The following is a 9,866-nucleotide window of genomic DNA, read 5'->3' as shown; positions in this document are numbered from 1 at the left end:
ATTTTAGTTTTAATTATCTCAATGTTAGTTAAAGTGTCGTTATTAATCTCTTCTACTTGGAATTCTTGAATAATTAAGTTGTATTTTGGTAATGAAGAATTGGTTTTATTCCGACTTTTCAAAGCCTAAATCATCTTATTTCTTATGTTGGAAAAGTTCCACAACGATAGAGTAAAGTAATACTAAGTTTTTAGAGAACTATTCATAAGAACATTACCTAAATATGTTAAGTATACCGACCGTCAATATGTAGAAATTTGACAATATCTATGTTTTAGAAAGTTTAACAAAAGCAATGGTAAAAACGTAGAAAATTAAACGGAAATTATTAGAACTACGTACTTATAAGGCCGAGTATCAAACTTCGTAATTCCTTATTATTGTTAGTTCAGTTAATTCTTTATTGCTAATATTTATTTGGTATTTTTGAATCGTTAAATGTTTACTTAAAAATTGGTTATCGATAGAATGAAAGATATTGGGAAAACTTTGGATAAGTTGTGTATAAGTAGTTCGTGTTTTGGTAGTCCATCTCTTCCAAATCCCAATTTAGTAAACACTTCAACACGGTTTTAACTCCCTATAAAGTAAACCAAAATTTTTAGCTGAAATCATGTCTTCAAAAAATATTAAATTCTACTTTATAATTTTAATAACGATTTGTATTTTATTAATCTATGTTCTGTAAATTAAAATCATGTTCATATACTTTGTTTTTGGTCTTGTTTTAATAATATTTTTTGGCTATGTCACTCTGTAATTCAAAACGATAATTTATGCAGCTTGAATTATAATATTGGTTTTGTTTCTTGCAATTTAGGCAAGAAAAATACAAGATATGAGTTTTTATGAAAATTGAAATCAAAATAAATTTGTTTAAAAACGCTAATCTGCCAGTCTCTTTTTTGACATATTAAAATCGTTTACCATTACTTTTAGTTTAGTTAATCTTATTAAATACTGTAGTGATAACTTAATTTTTTAACAACAAAAAAAAACACAAACAACATTTTTAAAAAGTTTTCTGTTGATTTACAAAAAAAAAAGCAAAAGATTTAAGCAGTTTATTTATTACAGATAAACGGAAGTCTTGGAAAAAAAATTTAAAATTCAAATAGGTAATTTTCCTAATACTTCCGCGTTTACAATTTAAATCTTCCATTGAATTTCATATATTCCTTGAACCCATTTTCTCGTCTGTACTAATGGTTTAGTCGCAAATTTGTCTCACAAGCATTTTTTTATTTCAGTCATATTACGTTTTAATGAATAATTAAAATCACGACCAAATGTTACATTGGCATTAACTAAACAGTTATGATATAAACAGAATAGATTTATTTCTTGGAATACCAAAGCAGATTATTCAATTTGTTAAGTCCAGCACGTGGAAAAAGGTCACTTACCTTTGATTATACATATTGTTACATAAAACGCACATTGATTATCTGAACCCATTCATAAATGATTTTTTTAGAACGACACTTGCAAATATTTTGCTTTACATAACAGATAACAGAGAGCCTCAATCACACTTATTTTTTATTTAAATTGCAACTCACCATCACTGTACTCACTCCAAACTTTGAAATAGAATGATGTAACATCAAATCAACCCCTTCTTCATGGGTGATAACTTTCTCTTACCGAACAAACCCACCTTTACAAAGAATTACGTAACTTTCTCTTTTTTTTTGTGTGACCCAAAAATTGTTCGAAATTAATTTCTGTAAAAAATACCAATTTACAGGCAGTTGAACCACCATTTTATTCTTCAAGCAGACCATCAACATATTGTGAATATAAAGTAAGCCAATCAATGGCGTCTCAACGCTTTCGATTATACCTGGCTCCACGATAAGGGTCAAGAGCCTGAATATTTTTACTATCCTATGGGTCAGTCCAGTAGGCAACCCTATATACACGTGGATTTAAGACCATCCACCATAACATCGTTATGTTTAGATTACTTTCAAATTGTCCAGTTGGTTTTTGAGTAAAATTGCTAACATTTCTGGCTTTGAATTTGGAGGAGAATTTCCTATTGTTGAGATTCTTTCGAGGATCAAATGGAAGTTTGATAAGAGTATCAAAAGTGGGTAATGGAAGTTCAAAAGTTTCTCTTAGATTGAATTCGTTGGTTTCTTACAACAAACTCAAAGTTTGTTCAGTGTTTTATTTATAGGAGACTCGTAGTCGGTTATTTGATTGAGACTCTGCGATTTTGTGTAGTGAACTTAGTTAGAAGCTGGATAAGAAAGCTAAACTATCAACTGATTAATATAACCAGGGCTTTCTTCATTGGTTTTTTTTGTCAACCTAGTTCCTTCACCTTTTTTATTTTATTACTTCAAACAAAAGGTAAATATTGTTGGTACAAAAGAATCTGAACTAATTTGAGCGTACACAATTCTAAAAAAGTCTTGCTATGATGGACTTTTAGTATATTGACAGTATGTTCTTCCACACACATTGTTTTAATGCTTAATTTTCAATTACAAGATTTTTTTGTATTTGAAGTTTTACTAGTGTAGCTGTCTATATTAATACTGACTGGTCATATCTCACAGTAATAGGAATACAGGATAATTGTTGCAAACTGCTTCGTCAAAGAAACACTTTTGAATGAATGTACAAATTTATCACATTTTTTCTAAACTAAGTACTCACTTAATTATAAAAAATTATGATATAAGCAAACTAAACTAAATTAACGTGACGTCAAAAATTTGAAAAGTTCAAGCCATCTTAATTGGCACAGAAAAAACATTTTGGCGTAAAAAGTTCATTTAAATTGGGTATGTAGCCATTAATGCTGTTGCCAGATTTTATAGCCAAATATAGACTCTGGAATATTTAAAGTGATTTTTAGAAGCGCTATAATAACTATATTATACCTTTTTGAGAAATTTACAAAGGTTTAATAGAGATTTTTAGTTGTTATGTTTCGAAAGTCTTTAGAGGGCATTGCAATTTTGAAAATAACTGTATAATGATTCTAGGTATACATAAGTGAAGGTGCTACAGTGTATTTAGACACTCCTGGTATTTCTACAGTGATTCTAACGCTACCTTGCAATACTAAAATTTCTTTGAATTATTTCAATTTTTTTTAGAGGTGATTTTTATAATTATTTTTGAGGCCTCTGGCAACTGTACAAAGATTCTGTAGTTTTCCTAAAAATTATAGCAATAGTCAACAGATTCTTGAAGGTTTGAAAAGTTTTACAGGTCTCGGGCACTTTAAACTAATTCGAGAGGCATCTGGCAATACTGCAAATTTCTCTAAAGGTTCTTAAAGTTTTTAAAAGCCTACACAGATATAAAATGAGTTCAGACACTTCTGGGCATGTTTCGAAAATAATTTAGAGCACAATTTTATAAGGCTTAATAGACTTTGTTCTGCTTAATAGACTGTTGTAAAAAATTGTTGGAGGTTTGAAGACTTTTAGAGGATTAGGGATATCTGGCAAATATTAAGATTTTCTTGGAAGAGTTCTTGAATCCTCTGACAAAATGTTTTTTTGTAATTATAAAAAAAAATAATTTCTTTGACACGTGGACTATATCATCCTAATTTTGTTTGAATTTTGGTATCTGTGGAATAACTCCTGTTTTGCTAATGTAATTTATATTAATTTGCAGCCTCATTAGAGAGAACACTTTTTTTCAAAAAGAAACATATTGTTGTCTAATTAGTGATGATAGAAGCTAACTATAATCACATTATTAAATTTTCTTGCAATGTAAATAATGTGGGTTTTCAAGTTTTTACAATAATACATTTAGTATTCAATCGTACTCTATTGTTGAAAGTTCTGCATTAACCTCTTAAAAAGCATTTTGCAGTAGTTTTTTTCAAATAAATCATAATTGCTACAATTTGGATTACACATTGCAAAATACAGAGAAAGCTGGTTCAAACATTTATTTGTGTAATTCAAAAACAATCAAAATTAGAATATATTGAAATTACTTCTTACGTAAGTACCTATATATTTTAAACTTCTACTATTATTACTCTTAAGTGACTTAAAAATATAAGGATAATAAGATGTAAGAAGAAATAACTAGGTACTAAACTTAAAGTTAGTAGTAAATTTGCTTCTAATGAAAATAAGAAAATAGTCCAATTTTAAATTAGATTAATTTACTTAATACTAATTTTAAAGCTTTCATGACCCTATATTCTTGTTTCAGAGTGTATCATAGTTTGCTTTTTTTCAGTGTAGTTTTTCTGACATTACTAAAATTCCAGAAATTTTTTTTTAGCATTTTTCATGCATTATGAGCATCTTACCAAAAATACATACAAAACAAAGGCCTAAATCTCTTTCTTATAAATCAACGCATAATCTGTTGACTAGTCTGGTTTGTCTGTCTGTAGCCTATCTAGACTAGTTAGTTAGAAGGTTTGATAACCAAATTCTTGTGTAAGAGCACTGTGAAGATAACATTTTTATAAAATGAGTTTCGAATGTTTTGATTATACACATAATGCTAAATCATTATCACTTTTGATATGCCTACAGCAAAGCTGCATGGTAAGTTAGAAGTTAATTAACATAAAACGTAAGTTAGGAAAAACTATTTCTTGTTGTATGGAAATTTTATTTTCTTTTATTTTATTCAAGTAAGGCTAATAGCTAGATAAGCTTTAAAAAAGTTTTTTTCATTAACAGTTTTGGAGAAGATCTTCTTTTGTTTAATTAATTATAAATATTATTTTAATAACAACCCATTTAGATTTAATGATGATAGTTTGGATAAATTATCTGTTTTAATCTGTATTTTCCGAAAAATACTTTTATGGATTATTTGCTATTAAAGAAGCAGGACTAAAGTAAAGAAAATAACATTATAAAGTTTTATGATTTTATTAAGTCTTACTGACTGCTTACATATTTTCTTTGTATCATTTAATTTGCGTTCACCTTAATCAATCCAATGTGGTAGCCCACTTTCTATACTAATTTTAACAACATTCCTATAAAGCAAAATTTTTTTTCAAACTTCAAACTATATTAAGTTTAAGACACAACACATACATTTTCTAACATCAAACAAAATCTCTAGTCTAAACAGTATGAGTGGCCCGGCGCATTCACCATATTTGCCACAGCTCAATAAAAATTCTCATCCAAAAGTAATAAAACGGTTTGAATGTGATGTCGTAAAAGCAAAAAGGAATATCGACCCAGAGGCTTTGAACAAGCCCATAAACTTTGACCTAACCTTTTTTTTTAGTGCCGGTTTAATCTGAAGACAAATCGACTACAAGAAATGTCTAAAACAGATTATAAATTGCTATATTACAAATCTAATTACTTTAGTGTACATGTACATTACAAAATTGTATGTAGTATGAGTATAAAAAAACTAGCCTAAACTGTACTAATTAATTCCAGGATTGCTAATGGACGTTTTGATGTTAAATCCCATGTAGAAATGTCGCCTCCTGTTACGTATACTGAAGGTATACCGGACAGAAAAACACTCAGGATACATTCAGTATACGTACAGGGGGTTGCATTCGATCATCGAGGGTGGACTCCATCATGGTTTCGTCATCTCACTCCAGCACAACTATAGGAAAAAAGAACACTTAATTTATTGTACCTTACTGTATTAAGAACGATACTAAAGGAGGCCCAAACAACCCCCTAGGGACCCAAACTACAGTGAACAAGGTGCCTCGAGTCTGTCCTGAGGGAGCCATACTCGCCGCCACGTTGTTCAAGGGTAACTAAAATTTATTTCGAACCCTTCGATATTGAAGGCAATAGATTTCGAAGGGCCAAATCCCTAGGCAAGTGTTTGGGTTTTTAGGTTGCCATGCAATAAGATGAAAACTACAAAGGGGTGCAAGAAAACATTAAAAAATCAAACATGCATCATACAGGTGTTGCGAGTTGTTTACTTACTTGTCGGTGTTTTCTGTTTATGCGAACTCTGGAAGGTCTGAGAGACTAGAGAAGCTACCAGCTGGAGATCTGGAATAGCAATGGACTAGGCAGCGTCGCGACGTTTCTATCCAGAAATCCGACGCCGACGCAGTGGCGTCCTCCCCCTTCGGTCGTGGGCTGGATTCTTCGTTTATCTGGCGTAACGTTTAGACCGTGACGTTCGGGGTGTGGTCCCTATATACTGGATGATCTTTATTTACACGACGTGATTACTCTGCATGGCAAATACATAAATTTGCCTCTATTACTGACGGTGGACTTTAGACTGTGAATCAGGCCCGTCTGGTGGCCGGGCTTTATCACGGTTTAAGCCGGCGGACGGGCACGTTCTGACGTTCATGAATGGTGTACAGATTAAACGTCATGGCATGCATAAGAGGAGGGCTGCATTTAGACGATCGGTTATAAAAAGGCGGAGTTAGTCGGGTGCTTCTGTTCTGTGAGTGCGACAAGGACGTCGACGTCGTCAAACAGAGATACCGCAGGCGTCAATACCATTACCTATAAAAAAGACTAAATTTATTAAACTATTTCCGAAGGGTAGATTGGAAAACTAAGGATATTAAGATAGAGTACGTTTTTGGCAGTTTAGGGCTTACTCTGTTTTGATGGACCTTTTATGATAGCTGTTAGATTACTTTTTGGCTGTTTTATAGTATTAATAAGTACATAATCGTGTATTACATTCATAATTAAGGCAATTTTATAAATAAACACACTCGAGAAAATCGAAAAAATAAAAAAATTTATAAATTCAGAAAACCAACAAATTTTGTAAAAAAAATATTTTTATTACAGTTCATACACAATAGACAGATAACCCCACACACACACATTGTTATCTAACTTTACCCAACTAACAAGAGAATGCGGTATCGTTAGCGTTAAAATAATAACGCTATACGATAGCCCCTTATTTCCAGGCTCATAAAGAATAAATTATGTTTTCTGTAATTTTAGACCCTCTACTCTCTGATGTCTCTGTTTTCCTCTTATATGTATGTATGTCTAATAATTATTGAGTTTTTTAAAATTTTTACCATACATTTGAACTTAGGCTTGTACTTAATTAAGTATACATACTATCAGTAAATTAGTTATTAATAAAAATATCAATGAGTTTTACAGAATTGTATCTTTAATAGAGATCCACATTTTTGAGTTATCAAGAATATTATGAGTTTCACTATTTTACAAAAATACATTGAAAATTCCTTCTTTCAAAAATTTCAAACCTGAAAATATTAGTATTCCACAAAATACTAATGTAATGTTGTTATTATCCAGTTCAAAAAAGTTTTTTTTTTTTTAAACACTATTACTTTGTGGCATATGTAATAAATTGGGTGGAGTGTGAAGGCAAACAAATACCTACCTCAAAAACAAATTGTTGTAGGTATCTAATTTATATAAGTCGAAGTAGCTGCTCTTCATTCAATTTATTCATAAAATTGTGCAAGAACTTGTGCTTTTTTAGAATGGCAAAAATCATTAGAAATTTAACTTTTTGGAACCTCTATTTTTGTCAATTTTCAATAACAAATTACCCCCGTACCTACACCCTGTAGCTCAAAAAACTTCGGCATTTTATTAACACATTTAAGTTACCTTGATCTTTTTTGATCAACAATTTCAACACATTGATGTAGGTATACCAAATAGTACTTGTACTACTAATAAGTGTAGGTACTCAAATTACTCTTTTTACATACACAATCATCAATAATCTAGGTATTTCGGCATTTCATAGGTTATTGTTCTAAAAATGTGATCAACGACAACCATAACTCGCATAATAGTTTCGTACAAATTGTATTAAATTGTAAGAAATTTCAAATTTATTGTCAAATTTAATTACTTAATAAGTAGCTATAAAACTACTCATCACATCATCAAGCAAATTAAGTAGCTAAAAACAGTTTTTAAAGAAAAGATACGTAATATTTGACTAGTTAAGGAAATAAATCCAGCTATTTCAAAATTTTACAGCAATACAATGTGTTAAATAACCGATATTAACGTCAAAAAGTAATTCTGGTGGCAATTTTGTTAATATTTTTGTGACAAATTTATGTTACCCAGAATTACGAAAAATCAAACGTTGAAAAATCATACCTTTTAGATTTTTTAAGAAGAGTTAACGTTTTTTAACTTACAAAATTAAATCTATAGGTAAGTTAAGATTTTCTAGTTCTATACAGGTCTGGTTCTTTATTGTCTCAATTAAATTAATTTCATACGAAATAAGTCTTATTTATTTTATAAGAAGTTTATTATTATTAGAAAATGTAACTATACAAAATAGCTATTAGTGTAAAACTGTATAGATATCGCCATTCCTAAGGCTTAATAGAATTACTACATCTTGATGTAAAATTTGGCACACCTTTTGTTAATGGCTGTAAAGACCAAAATTTTTATCTATAATTAATAGTAAAAATCATTAACTACTCAAAAATTATGGAAATTAAGAGAACACTGCAATTAATTTATTTTTAAAACTCTTCTTATGTTATTTTGACAAAAAATTGGTCCAGTTGTCATTAGTAATACTGTGTGCTATTCTTAATTTTACTTTTTATAATGTCTTTAAATTAAACTCCTTTAGTTCTGCAGATATTAAATGCCAAGAATAACCATATTATTGCATGTAATATAATACTTGTAAAACATTATAATTGATAATCATACCTTTGCGACAATTTTCCAAAGACTTACTACATAACTCCTGATTTATAGGAATCATTAAATTTTAAAACATAAATTAGTTTAAAAACTCACAAAATCAAGGTCGTACATTCAAAAACACATGGTTCATTCACACAACTGGATGTATATTAGTTTGTCATGGACACAAATACAAAAGGAACACGTGTTCGTCTAGACTTTAGATACTTCCTTATTTGTATTATCGATGCACAAAACTTATGTGGAACACAATGCCTTATTCCATACCTTATTAAGATAACGTAAAATTTCTTTATTGGTTTTTTTTATTTATTTTTACCTGCAATTACTTTCACCTGTTGACATTTTAATATAGAATCACCGTGTATTTTTTTCTTAAATTTCAAAACATTCATTTTGTACATAATTTTAAATGGGCACATTTATTGAACAATAATTTGACTGTTTTGTTTAACTGACCTAATCAAAGCCGAATAAATTAATTTTCGATCAATAATATAGACACATTTGCCACACCAACACCTTAAATCGATAAAAATCAGGCTAAGTGAATTTATGAACCATAAGAAGCTCATAATTTTTGTGATAAATGCTTAATTAACGAGACCGATTTGCAAAGGTCAAGTCATATTGCACTTGTTTGTTATTTTAACATGGTTTCTGAATGGGAACTATCAATAAAAAATATTGACAACCAAGTAAAACAAACATAGCTACTTACTATATTTAAATTTTACAAAAAGTTTAAAAATTAATATTCAGATTACTAACTAAACTAATTTTAACTTTAGTTTGCAGTAATTTTTAATACACTAATTATATTTCTGCCATTAAAAAGCAGCTGCTAGCAAGGTCAGAATATGTATTCTCTACTACTAATAGTCACAAGGAGACATAGACTAACAAACATACATTATTAACGACCGAAATTAAAATACAAATTACCCGAATGTAAATTTTAGGTATGTGACAAAAGAAATCCACTATTTATTGCATTAATTATATAGCAAAAATGTTCAGACCGGTTTGCTCGATTTGGCGAGGCCTCATAGCCGATAAGCTCAATCTGTGTTATTTAAATGTTTATTGAAATTTTCAATTATGTCACATTTAATGCTAAAAAATATACACAGATACGGGTTATTGAAATTTATAACAACCAGGGAGGTGAAGCACTTTACATTATTTGTCATTTACGCACTTTGGCAAGCA

General features: G+C 29.8%; 1 long non-coding RNA gene across 1 annotated transcript; it reads right to left on the bottom strand.

Moving 5' to 3' along the window:
• Positions 1-5,293: 5,293 nt before the first annotated feature.
• On the bottom strand, positions 5,294-6,918 carry LOC145730674 (uncharacterized). The gene is made up of 2 exons (XR_014178655.1): positions 5,925-6,918; positions 5,294-5,586 (listed from the first exon to the last, which is right to left on the bottom strand). It is a non-coding gene; the product is annotated as an uncharacterized LOC145730674 (long non-coding RNA).
• Positions 6,919-9,866: the final 2,948 nt, after the last annotated feature.

The sequence above is a fragment of the Ips typographus genome, linkage group LG6, assembly GCF_016097725.1.
Source record: "Ips typographus isolate SLU linkage group LG6, UJ_Ityp_2.0, whole genome shotgun sequence".
NCBI classification, from domain to species: Eukaryota; Metazoa; Arthropoda; class Insecta; order Coleoptera; family Curculionidae; genus Ips; species Ips typographus.
Note: the sequence above shows the minus strand (reverse complement) of the source record. Positions and strands in the feature narration are given on the sequence as shown.